At 40.7% G+C, this 23520-nt stretch overlaps 1 protein-coding gene across 4 annotated transcripts in view; it reads left to right on the top strand.

Moving 5' to 3' along the window:
- klhdc8a (kelch domain containing 8A) overlaps window positions 1-23520 on the top strand; it is an 81180-nt gene that overhangs the window by 20777 nt on the left and 36883 nt on the right. For 2 of the 4 annotated variants that reach the window (XM_063473225.1, XM_063473222.1), the window contains exons 1-2: window positions 3362-3716; window positions 10199-10249. The exons of 1 other annotated variant lie outside the window; for it this stretch is intronic. The gene's annotated coding sequence lies outside the window, so the exon portion shown is untranslated. Of the gene's footprint in view, window positions 1-3361; window positions 3717-10198; window positions 10250-23520 lie in introns of those variants that run through there. One more of the 4 variants, XM_063473224.1, reaches the window with a different exon arrangement.

Genomic DNA, 23520 nt, shown 5'->3' with positions numbered 1-23520 from the left:
TACAGGGAAATGAGTTTGGTCAGGGCTACTGTACATATTTGTACAACAGATCAAAACAAACAACTTTAATAATTTATTTTCCTGGGAGCATCAGCAGGTATGTGTGCACTGGCTCCAACTGTACAAACACACTCTCACAGAATAGACTGTATATAAAAGATGCATGTAGCATCCGGGTCCAGAGAGTGAAGCCACAAAACCTTAAACTTTCATTCTGTGTGATGACCAGTGTTGGTCAAGTTACTTGAAAAAAGTAATTAGTTACTAATTACTGATTAACTCTCAAAGAAAGTAATCCCATTACTTTACTGATTTCTTATTTTCAAAAGTAATTAGTTACTTACTTTATTACTTTTTAAAACATGATACATAACCTGAATACATAATAAAGCAACAGACCTTTCAGCCCAATTCTATTTTTCTGCATAATCCATCATATGAAATTGTTTTTATTAGTTTGAATCTTTTAACTTTATGCACATTGCATTAAGTAAAAATTTAATTTTATGCAACATTCTCTGACTTGAAGAAATTGTTGAACATTGTTAAACTTATTTTCTGCATATTCCAGATTATAAACTAAAATTATGTTTTATGTTTATGCTCACTCTTTCAAATAGATGCAAGTAAAATACAGCAAAAAATAAATAAAATCAAAGATTTAGCAGCACTAAGTCCTGTCTCTTAAATCTATTGTCACCTGTTTAGCAGGAGTGGGGCGGGTGGAGGTTTGCCCGGTGCCACAGTGGTCATGTCAGTGGGAGGATCCGGGGGTTTCTCTGTGAATGTCACATTCCCGTGGCAGCGTGCTCGGTGCTCGCTCAGATTTGAAGTTTAATTTTTCGCTGTAGAAAAAAGTTTTCTTCCCACCCTGAGTGAACAGCGGACGCTGATGTTTTTGTCACTTTTTACAGAGTCAAACTCAAAGTAATGTCAGTACTTCCAAGCTTTGAACGCTGCATGGTCATACTCTCTCCTGCACACCATATTATCCATTGTTGATCTGCACACGTCTGTTACCACGGACGTCGCACGCTCGTACATCATTGTCACGAGACACTCTCACAAACAAAATTATGGTTTAGTAACACAGTAACGCAGCACGCTTACGGGAAAGTAACAGTAATCTAATTACTTGTTTTGCAATAGTAATACCTCACTTTACTCGTTACTTGAAAAAAGTAATCGGATTACACCAGCAACACACGACTTCTTCATTTTATAAAAGACCTGCGGGTGTACAGAAATTTATGAGAACATGACCCTCGACACCCTGGATAGTTAATCTGAAGAAACACTTTTCTTACGGATTTCAGTCAGTAGTTTTAAGTCTTATTAAGCACAATATGATGTTCTTTTATATAAAATCTTGTTTATAGTCAAGGAGAAGGCTAAATCAGGGTATGGTGACTGGAGAGTCACCGTTTTTAATTTAAAAAAATTCATTTTTGCACTCTCTCAGATTCCTCCATCATCTGATGAAAAGGTTTTGTCTGTAGCTCTAAGTGAAATCTGTGGATAGCTAACTGATGCTGACCAACCCCTGCACCACATCCTGGACATCCAACTAAACACGTCACCTGTAATATCCATTTGACCAAGATGCAAGATGGCAACAGTGAAAACTCTCAGCTCAAGGCTTCTCAACAGGGCTTCACTAGTTCCTGTGACACTAGAGTAAAAATAGAATGGTAACCTGCTTGTGACTAGGAAAAATTGGTGGTTGCCTGGTGACTGCTTTGATTTTTTTCACTAATTACAAGCATTTACAGAGACCAGATGTTGAGCATGCAACACTGTCAACCCTCTGGTAGGAGGCAACCATAGACAGTATTAAATTCTCCGGATGTGCTGTCCCCATCTTAGTAGCAGATAACACAGACGTGACGATGAGGAGTGGGTCTAACTGTGAAATTGCATATTTATTGACTAATGACTTGTGATTGGCAAGTCATCAGTCAAAGAGCATGTGGTTTCATACCACAGACAATTCTCAGACAATTCTTGAAACATAATATGACCAAGATTTAAACATTTATTTATTTATTTTTTATTCAACTTGACCCAAAACAAATTACGGAGCCCATAAATTCATCAGGAAAGTGTTTTTATAGAGATAGAGACAGAAACTGTTTTTTCTATTCAACTACAGGAAAAACAAAAAGCTTTTGCAACCACAGTGTTTGTCACAGCATCAGGTCTTTGACTGTACTGTTTGTAAAAAGGAATTTATATTTCAGATCTCTGAGGTTCTGGCTGGACTCTGAATGTAAGCAGTTAACGTGAATGTCTGTGTAACAGATTTGTGATTTTTGTATATATATTGGTTAATCACTGTAATATCACAAACAGATTTAATGTAACTGCCAACTTGACCCCATTCAATCACAAACTGATCGCAGACCGAAAGGCGACTGAGTCATTTGTATTGCTGTTCTTTCGCCATCTCGATGCAGCAAGGTTACTTTGAAGTTGGCAACTGATTCAAACAGTTGCAGACCTCAAACTCCCATGTGCATGCTTTGTATTCTGGGATGCAGCAAAGTACTATATACATGAAAAGATCTGTTGGGCTAGCAAAAAGCCATGAAATGAACTTAAACTCTCCATGTTCTCTGATAGTTCAGAACACAACACCTTTTTCCTGTTTTCACTTTTACTCCTCCTGCCCCAGACACATCTGTCCCAAAAACCAGACTGAATTTCTAATGTAGTTTTAAGTGATGCATTTTGGTTTGCTTGGAGTTCTCGCTGTGAAAAGAAACCAAATCACAGTAAAAACCGAATCAGACCTGACTAAACGAACTACAGGTGTGAAAACTGACACTAACTCAGTATGAGCTAAGTATTAGTGTGATCAATGTCAATACATTTGGCGCAATAAGATATTGTGACCTAACCTACAATCTTGTGTTGCATTTCTTTTATTATAACATCAATAAGCAACACAAAAGTGTAGCGCGTTGCTTCTAAGCCTATCTGAGTTGAGCAGAAGCCCAGTACACCTAAACAGAATGCAGCCATCATTCATTATTTTGATTCCAGCTCTGCATTTCCTGCTTTGATGTAAAATATAATAAGAAAAAAGATCAGCTAATGTTAGTCCGTCTGTGCAGGGCTATGTCTGCTCTAGAGCGCCAAAATAAGATCTAAGCATGTTTTAAGGAGATCAAATAGATATCAGTGAAACTGGAAACTGCATTACCTAATTCATAACAGCGCCACATCCATAAAGTATTCAGACCATCTCCTCATCTCAGCTCAAAGACCAGTAATCTTCTGCTCCTCTCTAAGAGACGCAATGTCTGTCTCTTCCACTTCAAACACTTCAAGTGTGTCAGTGGGCTCTCCTGTACCAAATATAGGTTAACACACATGCCCCCCCTTTCGGATTATACCGTCACACGGAATGAATATGAACTTGTGCGATGAAAACTGGAGATGAATGCTTCATCTCTGACCCACATAATGGCGATATATCAGGCTGGGTAAACGGATCTGAGCCGTGTTACCGCCTGCTCCTCCGCTGTGAGCTCCCGGTGCGGTGGGAGCTTTTAGCGGCGCGCCTCGTCTCTCATCTTCCTCCGCCTGGACCTGACTCTCCTCTTCCATCCTCTCTTCCTCTCTCCCTCTTTCCATCTCGGTACCAGAGGGAGGAGAGGAGGGAAACACTGAGGCGACACACGCCGGGAAAAGGGGCGACGGAAACGGGAAAAGTAAGTAGCTCCGGAGGGGGAAATGAATGGAAACGTTATCGCTCTCCCTGATAGACGTGACTCCCGGCTCAGTTGGGAAGTAATGCTGGTACTTTAGCTAGCGCCGTTTCAGGACTCGTTCCATTATTCAGGCGACACGATGGAAACCTCGAGAAAGTTACCTGCTCTTAACTTCAGCTAGTGGCTGTGACTTGGTTATAAGTAGGCTAGCGGCTCCATAGTGTTCGGTAGGCTAACATAAAAACTATTTTAAGAGAACCTCACACATTCATTGTCCCTTGAGAGTAACTGTTGTGTTAACTGAAGTGCTTTTATGTCTTATACCAAACTTATTACTTCTTCCAAACCCTGACTTTACACATTGAAATATAGTTTCTTGTACATCCTTAAGCTAAAAAACAGCACTTGTCTAATGGTTGTTCAGAGATTTGAAGAAAGGGGAGATATTGGTGATATAGCACTAAAGAATAGCACAGAGTAACAGTGAATGAGAGTCCAATATTATTTAAAAAGTAATGTAGTGAAGCCATGGGCAGCAGCAAACCTGTGCTGTAAGGTGCACATTCATAAAACAATATACCCCAAGTTGCCAATTTATTGGATAAACTTGGGTAGAACTGATGCCGGCTAAAGAAGAAGCGGTGGTTCAGAGGTGGTGGTGCCTGGGCCGTCTGTTGGGATTCCTTTAGCATTTATGAACAGCCTGTTTACTTGTTGTCAAATGGGGCCAGTGTCAAAAATATGTGGTACAAGCAGTCTGTGGGCTACTGTTGCTTGTGCTGCTGTTGACCCATCAGCCAGTCGGAGAGAAGAGCAAAGTTATAACCTACAAAGGGGTGAAGAGAAACAAAGTGTTAAAAACAATGAAAAGTCACAGTGTGTTCGAACTGTATTTTTTAAATCTTTGATGTGTTGTTTTGTGTGCTTCTCCCATTCCTGGTGAACTCTGCTGTTCCCTTCCCTGTTGTGGCCCACTTGTCAACCAGTCAGGGTTCGACAGCTGCACAGCATCATCCATGTTTAGCAAAGTGCAAAAATCAGAAAGCCCTTACTGTCCCTGTATTTAGGAGTACAATGAAATTTGAACTTCTGCTCCTATTTGCTGCAGTAAAATAAATAAACACATGTAAACATAACAAACAGTTCTCATATGACACATAATAATATGCATAATGCATGAAGTAACATCAAGTACAAGATAAACACGCTAGATAAAAAACTGGGAGTTATTTGGGGATTTTGAAGAACTGTACAGGAGCAGGTTTGCATCATTTGAAAACCCCTCTCCATAGACAAATACCTACTCAGTGTGCCGTACACACACAGGCCTGCCAAGCTAAAGGTTATGAAGGTATGGACTGGGGATTCTTATAGATGGCTATAACTAGTGGATGAAATGTTACTATACTAGTAGCACACTTCTCTTGCACTTCTCTAATTAGTTTTAACCTAAAGCTGTACACTCAAACCTCCATCAAGGTATGGTTAATGTTGAGGTATTATTAGGTTCCCATAAAGTTGTAAGTGACTTGGACTGTTTACCTGTTTTTTCAAAGTTCACTAGTTCTCTTTTCCAAAACTTTTTCCACAGTCTGCGAAATAATGATTGATGATGATGGATCCATTGTTACAGTCCTCATGACAGTGATGACAGTGAATATAAAGACCTTCCAGGCCTTATCTCAAAAGGTCACTTACTCAATATTCACCACACTTGTCTGTCTTCAGTCTGTCTAGGTTCAGGCTCAGCACAGATGTAAAGGAGGAAGAATGACATTTCTTTCTCTTCCCTTCTCCCCCAGGGAGATTGTCACTCTTCTGCTTTCACTCTTTGCTCCAAAGTTGGAAATTCTCAGCTCAACTTACACTTACATAAAATATGTCGAAAAACCCCAGGAGAAACATTGGTCCCTTTGCTCAGTGTTAACTACTGTTTCAAGTCTAACAACTACCATGTCAATTGGTAGAAGACAATTTATTTAAAGAGTGATCAACCCTTGGTGGCCATTGAAGAGACTGCAAGTTTAGGCTTGGTCACGCAGGTCACATGGGCCCAGAGACTAGCTGACTAACCCTGCCAACCCAGACACTAGGGAAAAATGTGTGTTCCTCGACTGGTTGGGAAGTAGTTGCTGGAGGTTACTGGTTGCTGCCAGGTAAAATCTGTTGCAAGAAAGGTGCTGCACCAAAGACCGTCTTGTAATTGCTTTGGTTGCGAGCAGATTACAGTGGTTGCCCATAGTTTGCGTAGAAGATGCCAACTTGTCTGCAAACACTCAAAAACTAACCACAGAGGTGTAGTGAATCTTGTATTGTGTATTGTATTGCAAACCTGAAACAGAGACTGTTCCTCGTCACAGTACAAATATGCCTTACTAAAGAAATCAGCACATTTCAACTTACAGCTTTTAGTTTGAAGGGAAGCATTCTCAGTTTCCGGTTTGCGCAACCACTCCAGTCAATGACCAAAGCAATTGCAAGGTGGTTTTTGTTGCAGGACCTTATACCTTTTCATGACCAATTTCAGCTATCAACTGCCAGCAACATCCTGCAACCACTTGCCAACCAGTTGCCCTTCACTTAGCTACAGCTTATTAAAGGTTAGGCCATTATTTTGTTACAATATCATTTTCAATCCCACAGTAAGACTTTGACCCCATCCTGTAACAAGAGAAACTATAGTAAAGAGATAATTTCTTGCAAAATTAACATAATTTTCAACTAATTTTTCCAATTATAAGTTAGATTTAAAAAAATAAGAAAGAAAATAGAACGTTTCATTACACATCCTTAAGGTAAAATATATTTTAGAATCTACTAATAAACTAAGGGTATAGCAAACAACACAATACATTTAAATATTTAATTATTGTAGAAGAACCCCAAAAGGTTGATTCTGTTCATCTAGACGTAGCGTTTTCAGTGGGAGAAACGTTTCATCACTCATCCAAGTGACTTCTTCAGTCTCAGCTGACTGCAGGTTTCATCAACCTTATAAACAGTTTGGGGAAACCTGATTTCCCCATGGAAATGATCAGTGATCTTTGATCAGTGTTTGTTGGTCAGTGGTCATGACAACCCATTGTTGATTCAGGGGGCTGGTTTTAGTCATTGTGCAAATGTACTGCAGGGCTCGCAAAATTTCAAAATCCCTGGTAGCCCTTCGGGCAGGCACTCGTCAGTTTTTGGTAGCCCAAAATAAATTTAAGTAGCCCGAATTAAAAAAAAGAGGACAATTTTTTGATTGATGTTTTGTTTCCTTTACAATATTATACTTTAATGTATAATGTTGTAAAGGAAACAAAACATCAGTCTAAAAATATTTAAAACACAAATTACAACAACAAATTACAATCATCAACTCAAATACTTGGTTCTAATTGAACAGAAATTTCTATGAGCTTGCAAGAACTGTGTAGAACATGAATCAGTCTGTGTCAGATCCTGAATTTGAAATTTCCACTGAAATCACGGGTAAGAGGCAAGTGGAACCAAGATCTAGGACATTTGCTTTTTAAAGTTTGCAAAGACTGCTAAATTTTGCCAATGGTAGTTCACTCTTTGCAACATAGCACGCTGTTCTAAACAGCTTTTTCAGGACTTCTTGTTATGCTTGGTTTATTTTTAGTATGTTTTTTGCAATTGGTGTTTGTTCTGGGAAAGATACTGCAGACTGAGCAATAATGCATTTCTTGCATTTCTCATGGGTTCTGATGGGGTCTTTCTTAAAATTACTGGTCCCAGTAACAAAGGCGCTTGTCGACTCAGAAATTGAGGGAAACTCACAACACACCCGGCAGAACATTATGTTATTTAGCTCGTCATATTCCAGCCACATAAATTCTTTTGTCCATGAAACCAAAAAAGCTGCGCTTTCCTTTTGCCTCATAGTCTGATTTGTCATAACTTTTCCGTTTTGTGGTAGGCTTTTCTTTGGCTGCCCCTTCTTCACCCTGACCTGTCTTGTTTGACTCTGCAGAACTAAAATACCTGCGTAAATCCATCTGCTTTTACACACGTACTTACATAACGATCAGCAATTCTCTGCGCAATCAACCTCTATCACATGTTTAAGCTTGCTGCAGGAGATTTCACTTGTCATGTTTGATAGTAAGCTAACGATTGATAAGACGATGCCAGAGGAATTGGTGCGCAATTAATCTGTGACTTACCAATCAGTGCTGCTGCTCTCTATACACAGTTCGCGCGATCGCAAAGTGAAAGTGAAAGCAAAAAACAAGCGCAAATTCAAACGCGATTTCAATGTGTCACATATTGACAGTGGCTCATCGATGCCGATGACATAATTACTCAGCTACATTTGCGAAAGAATGCAAAAGCATTGACATATCTTTCCTTCCTATGATAGCCCGACGGGCAGGGCGGAAATGGATTTTGGTAGCCCGACTGGAAAAATCGCTAGCCCCGGGACGTCGGGCTAGCGATTTTGCGAGCCTTGTACTGTCTATAAGGTTGGGGAAACCTGCAGTCAGCTGAGACTGAAGAAGTCACTTGGATGAGTGATGAAACGTTTCTCCCACTGAAAACGCTACATCCACATGAACAGAATAAACCTTTTGGGATTAACTCACCTGGATGATAGAGCATGCATCAAGATACTGTCGAAGAAGAACATTATGGAAAAACTTGACTAAAATTGAGTTTTAGTTACACTAAAATAAACAAGTTTACTGCATTGTAAAACTGAAAATTTAAGGTTTATCATCTTATTAACATCTGCCTGCAGCCTCTTTCTTATCCATCTGTCATGCGTCTCCCTGAATCTGCAGCTCTTCCCTTCCTCAGCTCTGCTCTTCAGGCCTGAAACCCATCTGATTTCTGCTCTGCATTTTACTCTTTATTTGCTCAGATCAATTCTCCACACTCAGCTATGTTTTCCTTGCTGCTCCACAGAGCCAGAAACACACCCGGTCCTTCGTGTGTCTTTAATCTGCTCTGTCACGGCTCAATGTTCCATCTGTGACCTGCAGTCCACTAGCTACTACGTTAGTGATAACTGATGGCTAATTTTACTATCGGATAATTGCTAATAGTTAAAAAACTAACTTAAATGTGTGCATCAGCCAGGTTAACATTTCTGATTACTGTTTAATACTTCAATGTTGTTGAAACCGGAGCTTTACTGACCTCTTTAAATTAATGCTACTGTGTTGTTCAGTGTTATGAATGTTAACTACTCTGTGTCTGTCTGTGTGCAGCAGTGCTGTAAAGTTATGTGTCAGCTGGAGGAGGCAAAGATGGCACTGATAGCATCAATATTGTTGCAAATGAAAATAGTAATTTGATATTAATTTTAGCATTGATTCACATTTGAGCATAGATTTTTTTGACAACTCATCTGTAAGTGTCCATTGTAGCCAGCCAGGGGCCAGTGAACTTAATCAATGGAAAGCCCATTACATGCCCAAATGGCCTGCAAATGGTCAGTCCACTTGCCTAACATGCTATTTTAATGGTCCCATGGTCTAGGGCTGCTCAATTAATCGAATTTTAATCGTGATTACGATCTGGGCTTCCAACGATCATTAAAAATGACTGAGCCGATTATTAGCTCCTCCTCTCGCGCTGCTCCGTGTGGCAAATCGAGCGCACCTCTCTGCATTTCGAACACGCGTCACAACAATTAAGAGGACCCGAGGGAAGCTCGGAAAGCTAGGAAAGCTAAGCAGAAGTTATTTGGTGAGGAGAGGATAATGGCTGCTGAAGAAAGAATGCCGTTGGTTGAAAAGAGAGGTAAAACGACTTCAGTGGTGTGGAAACATTATGGGTTCGCGGAGTCAGACGTGGATCAAGTAGACATAGTGTGGAAACTTTGCTACGGTGTCGTAGCTGCACCACAGAGCAACACTACAAATTTATTCAATCATTTGAAGACCGCTCACAAAGTGACATACAATCAAACAATGAAGGAACATAGAGAAAAAACTCTTGACAACACCTGCTTCATCCTCACAGACTTCCATTCACGTTACCCTGTACAACGCGACTAAATATCCCACCAGCTCCCAGAGACACAAGGAGATAACAAACGCGGTAACGTTTTCCTCGCCAAAGACCACTGCTCAATTAACACAGTGAACAACCAGTATTATGCAGTATTTTGAAGTTCACTAAACATAGATGTTTACATTTTTCATTTATTTTTTATATTGCAAACATTTGCACTGTTATCAGTATTTGCACACTATTTTATATTATTTTTTGACATCTTTAAAGCCATTATTCAATACATTGTTATTGTTAAATAAATATCGTCAAATAATCGAGATCTCAATTTCAGTGAAAATAATCGTGATTATCATTTTTGCCATAATCGAGCAGCCCTACCATTGTCCCTACTAAACAGACAAACGAGTTTGAGTTGGTGCAATCTTTGAACAGGTCATGAAATCTGAGGATTCTACACATGTATAAGACAGTGAGGTGCAGAGTTTTAAAGTGCCAACTTCTTGACTTCACAGGTGAGGCTGAGAGATTACCCAGAGCTTCCTCTGTGGGATTCCAAACTGAAGGTAGTGCCATTAGTTTTCTTCTAGTTGGAAGGCCTCCCCTCCAACACCTCTGCTTTTCTTTCACTACACCTCTTCTTCCTGCTCGCATCTTATCCTGTCTACACATGCATTGATTGGTTCCTTGTGTGCGCACACCCACATGCTCAGACACACACATAAATAGCATTTCAGCCAATTGTTGTGCATAGCTCGCAGTGGTGCATTATGTTAAATCAATGCCTGCCTCGCTGTAACACCAGCACACCCATTATTCGTAAGACAAACTAAGGACAGAGCTCCTTCCTATTGATGTTAGCAAGAAATTTACAACTGATAATACTGTGTGTGCACACATGTGTGCGTCAGTGTGTGTGTCAGTCAGTGAGTGCTGTTGGGATGATGAGCCATCTCCTGACAAGGCAAATGGCACTTAAAAATATCAGTCTGGCAGTAGGTCTCCAAAGTCACAGTTTTGTTTGACAGCTGGTAGCACATGCTTTGGGTGATATGGTTGTGTTACAGAACACACAGTAAACAAAAAAATGTATGTCTATGCAGAGTGAACTATTTTACATTGTTCACCAGCTGTATGAAGAAACTCACCAAATAAACAACTGATAATAACATTTTGCCTAAAATCAATGTAACAGTGAATAGTCACAATAGTTTATTTTTTTATGCACTTCAGCACAGAGTCAGTCTTTTTTGTCATTTTTGCTGTGAAGTAAACAAAAATTCATTTGCAGGTAACATTTCTTTAACTTGATAGTAACAGTAAAGACACTGTAGTCCTGTAGTGCCTTGAATGCCTCACAAACTGTGTCTGGGAGAAACATTTTCATGTCGCGTTCACTCATCTTGTGAATGATTTTCTGAAATATAAAGTGAAACTGCAGGATTCTTTCAAATCTCTTTAGTAAATCAGAAAATAAGCAGGGGAAAAACTGCAGGGTTGCACATGTTTTAACAAAAGGTTCTTATCTTAACTAAACAGTTGAAGCATTGGGAGCAGGATTAGCGAACACTAGGTAATGAACTGTGTGTGTGTGTGTGTGTGTGTGTGTGTGTGTGTGTGTGTGTGTGTGTGTGTGTGTGTGTGTGTGTGTGTGTGTTTGCACGAAAGTCCCCAGGTTAGATCTTTCCTGCTGATGACACAAATTGGTTGCTTTTTTTGAGTTTTTGCTTTTTTCTTTTTGTAATATTGGCCTGTAGCCTCGTTCTGCTCTGTTATGTATGCAGTTTACTGAAACCAGAGTGTAGCCTGGCTTACATGACTCTGTTTTTCTGCTGCAGCCTCACATGCACCTGCGCTGCTTCTGTTTTTGGCTCATTGTTGCTGTCCTCATTATCTGTGCCCGAGTACATTTCAAGCCGAACTGTATACCCGTCAGCCAGTATACAAGTCAGTATATCTGATTACTGTACTCTCAGCACTGTCTTCATACTGAGTAGCATGGCAGCTGAGTTAGCTGTGATATGGAAACAAGTAGTGTCTCCACCTATGGTAGTTATCTAGTTTGTTGAATACATGGCTGGAAACAGTATTGTATTCACTTAAAATAATGTCTTGGGGTCACAGTTGAGTCTATATTTCCCACAGTTAGGCTCTGTTGGTGGTTTTGTTGTGGTGCATGTCCATGCGTGGAGTGTGGAGTGTGTGTGCCCAAAAAGAGGTCAAGGTTTTTTCTTTGTAGAGAAATAATTTTGCTTGCCAAAGGCATTTTAACCAGCACCAAAGAAAACTCACAAGCAGCAAAGTGATAACGTTTTAGAATGAAAAAAACAAACAAAAATCAAGCGGTGTGTGGATGTGTTTAATTACATCATTCAACAAGCAGCACATACTTGGTGTGTTGGTCTTCTTAGAGGCCAGCTCTTCTTTATCCCACAGCTGGTGGATCAGCAAGCAAAGATGTAGTGATCTGGTTTTGACAGGGTCCCACTTTTACACTGATAGTGACCTGAGTGCTTCATTAGAAACACTAGAGCCCAGCTTCTCCCAGTGGGTTTAGCAGTATTATATTACAAGGTGGCCAACACTCACTCATGTCAAACTTCATGTTTCAGCACCAGCGTAACATCGTAAATGTTGAACTGAAGAGTAATGTAAACCAGACTCTAGTTTCACACCGTTTTCCAGGCTTCTTTTTTTCACTGCTAAATCCTGATTTTATAACAAAAAGAGGTTCACTGACAAAATCTCCGGCCACACTTTAAAGTCTTGGTGATTCTGTGATTTCAGCAGTATTCACATGTTGAATCTTCACTCAGAGACACAGTGTGAAGTCCTATCAGGATAAAACTTCTTGTTAGCGGCTGTACTGACGATTTGTAGTCAACAGTTCTTTAGGTTTCTACATCGGTCATGAACTGTCTGAGTAACAGTTTAAAATGGAGAGTTTCAGACAGAGGCTGAACGAAGGTCCTGCAGCAATGTACAGTATAAAGACACAAGTGTGTTCAAAACTCTAAAATGTAACTTTTCTAGTTATAAATACATTTTCACAGCTGTTTATTCGACTGACAATGATGCTTTTTTATCGTTACCAAAGTTGTACCACAGCTTCCTGTGTTTGATGATGTGCAGTTTGTGTATAATCTATTCTATTCAGTAATAGTCACAAATAGCAGAACGATGCAAATTTCTGTCTATTTACTCAACATAGACTCATTGCTGTTGGATTGTAATTCTGAGTGTTTCGGTGGTGACTGAGCGTGGTAGTAAGCCAGGAATAACCCTTGAAGTACACCGCGTACTTTCTTTAATGAATTATGAAGTAAAATAATAGATATTTAGATTACTTACAGAGCAATAATCAGCAGTTGTGGACTGCAGCTGATGCCAGTAGTTCTAAGCTTGGTGTGCTCAGCTTGTGTTACTGCTTTCAAAAATTGATATTTATTCAACCACAGCAGTGGTAGTTACTTTACCACAGGTAACTTGTTAGAGTACTTTGTAGTGTAGTTTGTTCAGAGTCTTTCACCCTATGGTGTGAAACCCATACTCTCAGCGTGACAGCTCATTGAGAAAGGATATAGTACTCTAAATGCAACACTTTGTACAGTGCCACACCCAACACACCTGATAAAGCGGTTACACACACACACAGTCTCACGTTATTTTTGTGTTGCTCACTTCTTTTCCGAGCGTTTCAGTGGAGGGTGTTGCACTGAAAGTTGGTGGCTGATAAATCTTTTGCCGCTCAGCAGGTCTGTAATTACATCTGACCTGGTTCAGCCACAGCAACACGAAGTGGAAGAAATTTGAATTTCTTCAGGTCAGGTCAGAGACTTACTTTGGTGAGTAAAAATGGTCTGCTTGAACTCACAGTACACAGCTTGCTAAATTACTGTGTGCAGCACTGGAGCTAGTGATCCTCAGGGACCTGTAATGTTAGTCTAAGTCTTCTTCTGCCTAACAAGGTGAATGTTGCTGTACCACAGCAGGTGAGCGGCGTGTTACTGCGCATCTGTGTGTGGGACAGGGGGAAAAAACATGCCAGCCTGCTTGCTGGGTTAAAATTTTCAAGTACACTAACCTTACCTCCTGCTGATTTTATATCCATACACCCAGAGGAGGGGTGTTACACAGTCCTGCACCCTTAAACGCATCTCCTACACCTAAACCGTTTCACTCTTTATAAAAGTGCAGCGTGAAAAAAAATGCCCTCAATATGCACAAATGCGCTCACTCTGAAAGTCACCCACTTAAATCTTTAAAGGCTAGAAGTGCAGCTAACACACGCGCACGGACACACACATACACACACTCACACACATATTAAACCATGCTGCAGTAAAGGAACCGTTAGGGAGTTAATTCCAATTCTGCTGACAGTAGATAGGTTTTACCATTCTCTCTCACTATCACATAGTAATTACTTATAAGGCCACAGGGATTATGATGTCCCCAACTCCCCTCTGTAATAGAGCTCTTGCTCCATATAACCCTTTAGCTTTGCTTCCCAGTGTCTATCATCCCCCTAATTAAGCTGTCCCTCCCTCTCATTATCGCTGTATGTAATATCCTCCAACCATTAACTTAGCCCACTTCACCCACTCCTCACCATTACTAACCCCTCCCCCCTCTCGCTTCTCCTTCAGCTTTCCTGTCTTGTTTTTGTGCTTCTCCCTCCTGCTCTTTTCTTCACTCAAGCCTTCACACCACTGCCACACTGCATCAGCTTGGTCTAATTCTACTCCTACACAGCAGTGAAAGGAAGCAGAACCACAATGCCCTGAATATACCCGTGTTTGAGCTGGGGGAGTGGGGGTTCGGGGTGGGAGGTGCGTCTTCACTGACACAATACAGTACAGAGATAATTCAATATGCATTGGCCTTACGTAATCAGCCACGTTTCTCGGTGCAGGCACATCATGTCCAAGCATACATCGTGCTTCATTTTCTCAGCTCTGATCATGTTTGCTGTTTCCTAAGTGCCTGCGTCTATTTCCGTCTCGTCTCCATGGCTCCTGTCGCAGCCACATACAAAATGCAGTTGCATCTTCAGATGAGCTGATCCACAGCTTCAGCGTACTCCAGCTCTCAGCTGAAAACACATTAAGACGTTTGTGCATCTGAGCATCAAGGCACAACTGTGTGTGATGAACGTCCCCTGGGATCTGTGTCCTGTTCTTTGTTGGCTCCATAGTCCGCTGTTTCCTTATTGGTGGCTTTTGAACAGTTCCTTGTTGTATTTGAGTCTTGATAGCTCGGTTAAAAACGAACACCTTTATTAGTTGACCTATGATGATGATGAAAAGTATTCTTTTCTAAGGACTGTGTAGCTGTATCTCTGTAACTGGAAAAAACCACCCTAAAAATGGAAAAAGCAGGAAATGTGTACCGATTTCTAGGGTTGTGTTTGTTTTCATTTGTTTTGTTTTTTTGTTTTCATTTGTTTTGTTTTTTTGTTTTCATTTGGATTTTTTTACATTTTAATTATCCCTGAATTTCTACTTCACTGCAACTTACTGATATTCAGTAGTCTTTCACCCTCAATCATTTCATAAGCAGTTTCATTCTTTCACAGTTTTTAGACTTCATGACTCAGGGCATTATCATTCCCAATGTGTAACATACCGACGATTTGTCACACCCAAGGCGTCTCATAGTAACGCAAAAGGTATCCTTCCACGTCCTTATAAAGCGCTCTGGGTTCTCACTATACTCCAATATAGCAGAGGCTCAAGCCGTCCATTCCAACACAAACACATGAAAGCATCACTGATAAATCAACAATAAAATAGCTTCATGTTGTGGCCGTTACAAAGTGTATTCCAAGCTGATTCAGGATCTGAAAGTGAACAGATTAAGGTAATAGTGCTTTGTTATTATTATTATTTTTATTTCTCATGTATAGATTCATTCCCACCTACTCTCATTCCCAACCCGTGAAATAGTGACGATTTGTCACAATCGTAGCTATTTTACGTGTTGGGATGAGAACCTGTTGCATCACTAGGTGCTTAATTTTATATACCTGTAGCAATGAGACTGGAAACTGGAGACTATGTTCACAGTTTTGAACCAGCCACTGTCAGTCCAACAGTCCGTTTTGTTTTAAATTGAACAAAAAGTGAGGGTAAAATATGCTAATAAGCACGGTTTCCATTCTGTAATGTGTCAGTTTAAGTGATGGTATTGGTGTTGGTAAAGAGCTAGCAAACACAGTCAGCTAGCTAAGTTAGCTCAACCTTTTGTCCAACACAGGAATGTCCTTTTTCTGTGATACTACATCTACATGACGCTACACTTGCTAGTCATATATGATGCTCTGTGTCAGAGCAGTGTCCAGATGGTTGTGTTCAGCTCTGACTGTTGCTCAACACAGCTTAACAGAAAATCCACCACCTTTTGGACACCACCTAGTAGAATTCTTAAGGAAGCAGACCACAAAATAAGAAGAAATGACAAAATTCATGCAATCCTGTGACTATACTGGCTATAACCAGCTGTTATACTATACTGGAAAATGCTGTGAATGGCTGCATCCTGATATAAGAGCATCTTGTCATGTTGTCGACCACACATAAGGATTTACGTCAGCTTTGACACTAAGGATTAGTTTTGTCGTTAAACAGGTTAAATTGGCAGGCAACCTGACGTTAGGTGACTTCTCCCTTCATCACAATGGAGCAGCTTTTTCCTGCTTGATAGGTGGTCAGTGTTTGGGTTTTAATGGACCGGTGGAGTGTTGTGAAAGCCAGAGCAGGAGAAAGAAATAGGTGCTCTATTTTCTCCTCCTTAAAAGCGGCAGTGTTCTCACTTTTACTGCATCTGCCAGCTGAACACACAGACACGCCCAAACACACTCGAATAAATGACACACAAAAACCATAAGGACAGCCAGAGGGAGGGGAACACAGCGATCTGTTTGCCTTTTAAATACAGATAAGAGAGACGCCAACTGCTCCCCAACAGCCTCGGCCAACAATCAGCCACAACTGATTTAGTCTCTGCTCGCTCATTACAGGACCTGGACCCTGTGCTGGCAGATTTAGGCTGCCAGTTGACTTCATGGGTGCGAGCACAGACACAGGAACAGCTGGGCTGGAGCATTTTGTAATTTCAGTCTTGTGTAAAATATGTAAATGCTAATATAGCATAGCATGATGGCAAGCAGCAGCATAGTTTAAAGAAGCTCTGGTGACAGCAGCAAGATAATTACACCTCATTGTGATTTCATACCACAGAGTCTCTGTCTGCTGAAAGCATTTTAATAATGATAGCTCATGGTGTGTTTGTTTGCATACAGCGGAGATAAGATTAGTGAAGAGAGCAGCCTTTGCATCTCTGGAGGCTGAGGGATGTAGTCTCTCCTCCTCCTGGCCTATTGATCTAGAGGTCAGCTCAGATTCACACAAAAGAGTGCAACCCATAAACCATCAGACATGTTCATTTTTCCCTGCTTTGTGCAGAAGCACATTTGCCTGTTATTGTCTGGAGCACTAAATCAGATGGAGCTGGGCAGCCAGGAATGCCAGAGCCTCATCTAATCTTCAGGCTGATCAGTGGCAGGGTTTCGGCTGGGAACAACAAGGTGATTCAGCCGGCTGCGAGGAGCTGAGCTGTGGATCTGTCAGCCGGAGAGGCTGAATATAGTAAGACTGGAATTTGCCACATGTTCTCTTGAGAAGAGCTATTGCACCTCAAGCTATTACAGCTAAGAGGCTGTGTAAATGTCAGGTAGAGTATACTGTGGCTGGCTTGAAGTAAAGCAGACAAAGGCCCTGCTGTCCGGAAACTCCTATCCAAAGGAAGTTCCTCTTTAACTTTCTTTAACTAACTCCTTCCAAAGTGCGCACCTCTCTTCATTATGGCAGTTTTGCATGGCTCTCCCCAGACATTACCTGTCAGTGTGTTTCACATTTTGTGTTAGCGTTTTCTTCATGTGAAGTCTGAGCTTCTTTGGCTTTCTTTGTCAGTGTCAGTTCAGCTATGGCAGCTCTTACTGCCAGTCCTTCTAATCATCCCACAAGGAGCCACAAACATAAAACCCATTATCAGCTTCTGAAACCAGATCCTCAGAATATTGCTTAAAGTGCTAAAAGAGGCTTTTAGGTAGTGTGCTGCTCAAGTTTAGCAGTTGAATATGGAACAGCACTGGTTTTATTAAAATGTCACAGTGAGAACTGTGTGTTGCTGCGTTTAAATGTTCAGTTTCATCCAGTGAGCACACAGAGTGCTTTTGAGTTAGACGATAGGTGTAAGAAGACAGGAAGGATGTCACCAGCTGCATTATGAATGGATAGAAAGAGTTTGTTAACCATTATTAGGTACACTTCTTGCTTTTCAAACCCAATCACAGGTTAGTTATCCATCTTGTCACAGTTTGTGCTGCTTGCTTTGTAAAGGCAGCAGAGACTAACTACAATTTTAGTTGAACTCTTTATTATTCAGGATTTGCATGTGAGATATTTGACTTTTACTTACTGATACAACTATTTTAGTGAAATTTTAAGGAAGGTGCTATTCATTTGTACAATGCAAGAAAAGAAGGAATCTTATGTATAAACTACAGTAGCAAATAATTTATGCACAGATTATTCTTTAGGTGTGGTGAATAGTGCTTTCAACTGATACTCAAAATTCAATTGTAAAGTTGAATATTTTAAAAACTGTTCAGCTGTAATCAGCTGGATTCCCACCAGAAAAGTTGTAGTAGCCAGCACTGCTGTAAGGCTAACGTAGCACCATCCACCTGTATCCACCTGTGCAGCTCTTACTGCATGTAGAGAGGGAGAGTGGTTAATGATTAGCCTAGCATAATCAAGGAACAGTGAATGAATATTAGCTGGATATTGAAATTAAACATTGAATGTATTTATTTATTTTTAGTCTTTGTCAAGAAGTGTGTGAGAGCACAACCCTTATGTACGTGAAGCCTTTTCTGATGAGTTAATGGTATCAATCGCAAGGCTTATTTAATACAGCACAATGTTTTGATGGTCCCATTAGAGTCAAAAAGGAGGCTGAAGCAGGCTGTGCTTTGGGGTGACTCTATCTACTTGCTTGCATTTGAGTGTGCAGTGTCTGTGGGTTTGTCAGACCTTGTCTGTTGATATCCAGTTTCAAAACACCAAGATGGATATGGCAAAATGCTCAGCTGTATTTACATCTTGGATACTGTGTATATCTGCAGACTCAATCAGCACTACAGGAAATAAGCACTGCCATTCTAGCCAGTGTGTGCCAACCTGGGCCATGACGACTGTCTCCCTTTTGTAGGCATTGGATTTAAAATTAAAGTATGGTTGAGGAAATATTTGGATCTTAATGATTCTACTCATTAGTGTGGGACTATGTCTTTGTACATACACAGCAGAATAAATAAGAACGAACAGAAAAGTGAAGGAGAAAGATGTCCCAAAGCTCTGTGATCATTTACGCAATCATTTAATGGAGTCCGATTCACGGTGATGTTGCTCTCATAACATATTTTACCGTTTCGGTTGTCAGATGATAGACAAAAAATAGAAGTTTGATTGTTACTTATACCTGGCATGTTGATCAGCAGGCATACCAAGCTGCTGAGCTAAATGTGAAATAATAGTCATGACAACATCAGGTAAAAGAAACAGAGAGCAGCTGTGATGCTGACACTCACGGTGAGGGACGACAGTTTGAAGCTTAAAGCAATAAACTGATGGTTTTTAAGTACAGTCAAAAAAACATCTGTTACCAGGACATAAAGTGGAAGTTTGAAGTATTGAAGAGAACTTTTTTTTATTTGTGAAGTGCAATTTTGGCTGATGTTTGCATAAAGAATGAGGCGAGTAGAATTAATGACCTGAGCAATGGCTCAGTTGCATTAAGCGAGGTATCCCAGTGAGCCACTAAGTTCAGCAGCAGGACCTCCTAAAGCACTTTGACTGTGTTTTTTTCCATTGCTCACAGACTTGCACCTACTCCACTACTTTCAACACGAACCTGTCATCTATAAAGAAGAAGGTGAATTACAAGAAACAGGTTGCAGCTCCTGCATGAGCCACTCAGGAGCTCCGACAGGTTCCGAGTGTACTCTCGACTTAGCAATGAGCAATTCAGTAAACACTCTGCTGGTGAGAGTTGGACTGGGATTTGTCGGGATCGGTCAAATTTCTGAGAGGCAATTTCTCCAAAGAAACGTTCAGCAATTTGTCTGAGGTGGGTAATTTATGTAAAAATAAAATGTGAAAAGCGAACACTCCTGTTAAGTCTGTTTAGCATAAAGCAATGCATTTAGCATTAGGTGACTGAGAAGCTATTCATGAATTGAAATTGTTTACCAAGACTTTTTGGCTCTGTTTTAATAGCAGTTACACTTGTTTGTGATTTTATTTTTTTTATAGACTGAAATAAAATAGCCCATATAAAAACACTACTAAATGACTTTGGTTAGTAGGAGTCAGATTCATTGATACTATTAAGGTAATAATACTGGTGATTCCAGGTATAACAAAGTAACAATTTTCTAAGCTTTTAAACTTGAACTTGAATGATGTTGTTAGTCTGGTGACTCCTTCAACATGATTGGCTCCAGTTACGGGGTGGGCATCTCCACTGTGATATACATTGTGCCAGATGTCACCAAGGCGATATGGGAAAGCCTGGCTGTCATGGTCCCCGTGCCTCGCTGGCTGACTCTGTGATAGGCAACATGTTTTGTTTGTTTGTTTTGCTCTCTCTCTCTCTCCTCTGCCAGGGGCGGGAGCCCGGGGCGGTGCTCATTACGGGCTCCCGCCCCTGGCCCACGCACCTGTGCTCACCGGCACACCTGCAGCCAATCCCAGCTGATTGAAGCACTATTTATGATGGCGGACCTGTGTCATTCTTCTCTGGATCGTTGAGCCATCAGCGTCAGTCTCTCTGAATCTGGTAAATCTGAATCTGTGAGTTTGAGATAGTATCTAACCTGGACGTCTTTCTGTGTGTGTGTGTGTGTGTATGTATAGATCTGCCCTGGACCCGAGAGAGCGTGTGTGTTTTTGGAATCTGCCGAGGAGAGGAGCTTGTATAAGATTAATCCCTGTTTCCCCTGGACCCTGGAGCCCCGGATCCCTTTCCCTGCCACACTGTATATATATTTGCACCTGGTGTCTCACTGTAAATAAACGCACTCTCTTTTGCCAAGGATTTCTGGTCTGCGCCTGAGTCTGTTTCAAACATTGTGACACTGGCGGACAAATGTCTGCCTGTGCCAAAAGCTCCTGATTGGAAGGAGATTGCACGGGGCTTTGAGAGAAGTGGAATCTCCCCAACTGTGATGGGGCAATAGATATGAAACATGCAGTGATCCAAGCACCACATAACCCAGGTTTCCCAGTATTTTAATTACAAGGCAATATACTCGATAGTGCTTCTGGCTGTTATGAATTCAAGCTACCTTTTCCTGGTGGTGGAATTTGGAACCACTGAATGATGCTGAATGTCTGGGGCCTTCTTGACATGTCTTTTTGCGGGATGAGACTTTTCCTCTGAGGTAAGTGTTAGAATTGGTTCTCAAACTTTTACTGTAAATAAGAATACTACTTTTTTTTTTCCTGTACCACATAAAAAATGCAAATATGTAATTTTTTGTAATATTTTTCACAGCACTTTCACAAAACTTTTTCATTTCATTTACTTTATTGTGTTATTGCAGTTTTAATCTGTATATGTCCTTTTTCTTATCATTTCATTACAACAAAGAACGTGCTTTGACCCTGTCGTGGCCTCACCCAGTGCCAGGAGAGATGCTGGGATGCTGTGAGCCAGCCCTGAACACGCTGATGCTGTTGTTCAGGCAGCAGTAGCTCTGCCCAACTTTCAGAGATGGAACTCTTCAGTAGAACCTCCTGAGGACAAACCACTGCTTCAGCATGCAAGTGGAGTGGGAACCAACAACTCCACTCAAGAGAACATTGCTGTGTGGGAGGCTTTGAAGAACTACTACATCTCTTTGCTGTCTTCTGCACCACGCTTCTTCTACCTTCTTTCTCCTTAATGTTGCTGCCCCTGAGATTTCCCATTGTCTTTTATGCTCATCCTCTAAATAAGTGTCTTTTGTAATAATAAAATGTTGTATGTTAAAATCATATTATTATAGCTGAAAAAAGTGTGTTCATTATAACATTGTAACATTTATATTATTTCAAATATCAACCAAAGTATTTAAGTGTCAGTTGAGTTCACAAACCTAAACTACACATACTAGCCTACGATACAACACGCTACATCTCTGTTTAAACAAACCCGCACAATTTACTGGAAAATGTTTCGCCAGTACTGCTGTCCCTATAAGCATGTGAACTGGTGTCATTAAGTTCACAGTATGTATGAGTGCTCCTCAAAAGCGTGCTTGCACTGCATTGCGCTCAACGCTGCACTAAACTGTTATTGTGTGGCCCGAGTTATATAGAAGAATGGGTTTCAGAGCATAGCCACACTTTTTCCCTGTTCTCAGTCTCACTGTGAGTGTAGTCCTCGTACTCAGCGGAGCTAACAAGAGAGATGAAATGAAATAATATTAATTGAGTTGACAGCAAATTAAGGCACTATAAGTGTAATGAAAGTATTAGACTTAACATTAGCATGAGGGCATTCCAGAGGGCAGCGACTGAATCCACCCTTTTCAGCTGCATCATCTCACTTGAGTCCAGTTTGTGCATCCTTCAAAAAGTATTGAGAGGATAGAAGAAAAAGCTGTTTATGCAGCGGGTGAAATACTTATAAACTGCTGACTATTTGCTGTTAGCTTCCTCCAGGTTAAGTTAGCTCTCCTGCTAATAGCTGGTACTCTCCTGAGAAGGTCTCTTTTTTCTTTGTCTTTTCTTCTCTGAACTCAAACATGCATATCAATAGAAGAGGATTTTACCAGATAAGGCTTGTTTGAGCCAAACCCTGATAGTGATTGATTCAGACTGTGCTGGGAGAGCTGTTGGCCAATAAACAATGCCTTGCTTAAATGCCTATGTGCACCCACAGAGAGAGAGGGAGGGTACACACAGGGTCAGTTGTAGAGCAGAATAAACACACCATGTGTTTGATCTCACCTCTAAATAATGAAAAATAGGTTACTCCACTGAAAAACAACCTGGTGTAGGAGGTTACTGAAGCCTTTTCCCAGATTTTAGCCCAACCTCTAAGACAGACTTGAAAGGAGGATTAAAGCAGAAATCACATGATGTGTTTTTTCAGAACATTCAAAGATTGCTGCTGCATTTCACTTGTAATGTTGTTGGTGCAGTAGCCAAGATGACAGTCTCTTTCATTCTAAATGTACAACCCATTTGTAATCTGCAGGACCATGATGGTGATGAATATAGATGTTTTAGTCTATTTGCAGGATTTCTTCCCAGCAGATTATCCTGTAAAAACAAGCTGAAGCAAACATATTGATGCAGATCAGGCACAGGAGCTGCTTGATGTTGGCATTTGTTTTGGCATCCATTTGGCTTTTTCACATACATTTTCACATACATTTAACATGGTACTCCAGTAATTCAGCATGGCATTTATGTAACGTCAGGATCCACAAGATCCCTGACTTTTAGACACCAGATTGTTGCATCCTGTATTTCCTTCAATGCATTTCTTTTATTAGACCCTTTCTCCCTGGTAAACACAAACTCCCCAACACCAGTTTCTAATCTAATTTGCATGTCACACCCACATACATTTAGCTGTGAATGTACTGTATGTGATTGCGCATGAGCATAGTTTGATCGAGTGGTGGTGACGTAAAGGAGCTGCCGTGCCACATTACAGCGTGCGATCACGTCAGATTCAATTGTTCAGGCATCGTGTAACTATTTTCATTGGTTACTGT

The sequence above is a fragment of the Pelmatolapia mariae genome, linkage group LG5 (assembly GCF_036321145.2).
Source record: "Pelmatolapia mariae isolate MD_Pm_ZW linkage group LG5, Pm_UMD_F_2, whole genome shotgun sequence".
Lineage (NCBI taxonomy): Eukaryota > Metazoa > Chordata > Actinopteri > Cichliformes > Cichlidae > Pelmatolapia > Pelmatolapia mariae.
This window is presented reverse-complemented; position numbering and strand designations above follow the sequence as displayed.